Below are 2,789 nucleotides of genomic sequence, written 5' to 3'. Positions count from 1 at the left end.
CATGCAATGAACCTTCACTTAGAGCTGTTATTTTTAGGCTGTAATCCCAATTCTTCTTACACTCATTAAAGTAGGTATGATGTTCAGTGGGTTGAATGGATGTTCAGAGCCCAATAAATATACAGACCTGCAATAAAAAAAATTCACCCCAAGAAAATTCTCTGGATCTTCACATTTTGAGTAGACCAATGATATTTTCTACATTATGACACACTACATAAATTACATAAAAATCAATCCTTTCTATTTAGGTTCAAGGTCACTGCTTTCATTTTAAAGCCTACAATTTCCACTTAGCCAGACCCTGCAGAATTCTAGCAGTGTTTGCTGAGTTGGCATCTAGCCATCACTGAGTGGAGTGTCATGAAGGTGGGGATCTTTTCAGAGAACCCTAACAAGTTAGATTTTATCACAGCACTACTGACCCGCAAATTAACAAGATGGGGGCAGTTCTAAAAGCACTCCGTGGCTTCCATTAATACAGGTTAGCTGTTGCATTAGGCAGACCAGTATACTCTGGGGAGTAACTAGTATCTTATTAAGTTATAAATACAACATTTAATGGCTTCAGTACTGGTTTATTTTGGAATACGAGGAAGAAAAAAATAGAACTCATAATCATTAGAGTCTAAATATAATGCCACTTTTTTTTAATAACATGTATTTACCTACAATACTGCTTATGAATTACCTTGTTTTTCTAGAGCCCACATACTCCCTTCAAAGGACACTGTGACTCTCCCGTAATTGTAACAGGCCACAAGAAAGTGGTAGGTTATAAAACCACATTACTTCGTTTTGATTCAAACTAGTCACACCAGTTCAAAGTAAGACTGAGACTTCCTGGGATCCCTGGGTGGCGCAGCGGTTTGGCGTCTGCCTTTGGCCCAGGGCGCGATCCTGGAGACCCGGGATCGAATCCCACGTCGGGCTCCCGGTGCATGGAGCCTGCTTCTCCCTCTGCCTGTGTCTCTGCCTCTCTCTCTCTCTCTGTGACTATCATAAATAAATAAAGATTAAAAAAAATGTTTAAAAAAAAAAAAAAAAGACTGAGACTTCCTTCCCCACTCAGTCCCCTTCTAGTTTCTCATTAGGGGGGAAAAATGCTGTGTTCCATTCACTGAACTCTGAACAGAGTCCTGACCAAGTTTTCTTCTAAAGACAAGACAGAGTTGGAAGGGCACAGAGTTCTCATCTTTCACTTTCTGCACGGAGATAAAGATCATATTTAAAATCATTTACCAAATAATAAATGACTATTACATCAAGCTCAAGCTTACCTCATTTCCTGCTGACCTGCTAGCTGGTCCATTGACTGTGGGCAAATTCTAGAGCTGTGTACCCTCCAAGATGCCTGGGCATGGAGACTGTCTCAAGAAATACTCTGGTGGTTTGGTGGGAAGCAGTTCCTGAATTGACTATGAGGAAATCTAAATAAACTGCACAGGTGTTATATGCTCCATCTGGGTTACACCCCTCACATCCCACCCCCCTTCTGTTCCCAAATACAAACGAGCCACTTCCATCTTTTGCTTTCTCCTGATAAGGAACACAGTGCTTCTCATATTCACACCCCAGAGGTCTCCGCCCCTCCGGGAGCTGTGTGGGGAAGCCTGCTCCTCAGGTGGGCTGGACTGCTGGTAACCAGGGGTCTCAGTGGGGGTCAGGGGGGTCACCATGCTGCAGGGCCTGAGCAGTTTGTCTTGGTCAACGAGGACAGGCCCCATCTCAAAGAGGGCTAGAAATGGTTCTTCTGGACTTCTTCCCACACAGAGAATGGCTAAGCTAGCTGAGGCAATCTGTAGTTGGCTTTAAAATCAGCAATGGGGAGGGGAAAAGAAACCTCACAACAAACAGTGGTAACAGAAGGTTTGTGTGGGAAGACGGTTAAGTTTGGTCTAAAACAAGCAGTGTCTCTGGTAATGAGCTGTTGTTAGGAAATACGTGGGCCCCCTCAGTGCCTGCAGCACTTTTAAAGAGCACGGTTGCTGTTTCTTGAGGGTTTTTTCAGGGGGCAATGAGTGGGGGAAGGCACAGTGCAGTGAGGGAGAGACCCAATAAAGAGCATGGGGACATTACAGAGCAGTGGAAAGAAGCATCTCCGAGTGTTGCAGCCATGAATCCCAGCTCCACTCTGCAGCTACTGTTCAACATTGGGTAACAGGTCTACCTTATCTCAGGCACAGCAGGCTCATGCGTGAAAGGAGTGTACCTAAGGCATCAGCCAGGGTCTCAGTGTGAAACAGAGGGCACGCTTAGCTGCGATGCCTGAGTTTTATAAAAGGACTATTTATCAAGGGTGTGGGCAGGGCTAGGGAACTTCTGTGAAGACAGTGAAGCTCTTGAGGGCTGGCAAAATGGAGAGTCAGGACCAATCCTCAGCTGGCAAGGACAAGGAGAGGGTGTGGTCACCAAACCCTGAAGCTGTCTGACAGGAGCTGTGGCCTTAGGCAGAGGAGCCCAGCCACTGTCAACCCATACTGGGCAGGAAGGAGCCAGCGCAGTGAATTCTCTCTCCTCTAACCTGCCAAGCTCCATCCAAAGTTATCTCTGGCGTACCCTGACCAGAAGACAGCATAGGTCTGCAAAGGCAGGCCTCCAGAGAGAAGCACAGAGTAAGGAGGGGTCTGAAGAAGCTAACAGAATGTCTAGCACACCTAAATACCTGATGGAGCTGGTGGGCAGTTAAAATGAGATAAATTATCATAAATACTTGGCACAGCAAATGCTCACTCACTACCCATTTGGTCAGACTACACATTTGGCATTTACTTATGAAAAGGCCACAA

Source organism: Vulpes lagopus, chromosome 12 (assembly GCF_018345385.1).
Source record: "Vulpes lagopus strain Blue_001 chromosome 12, ASM1834538v1, whole genome shotgun sequence".
Taxonomy (NCBI): domain Eukaryota; kingdom Metazoa; phylum Chordata; class Mammalia; order Carnivora; family Canidae; genus Vulpes; species Vulpes lagopus.
The sequence above is the reverse complement of the archived record's forward strand: the minus strand, read 5'-3'. Positions refer to the sequence as shown.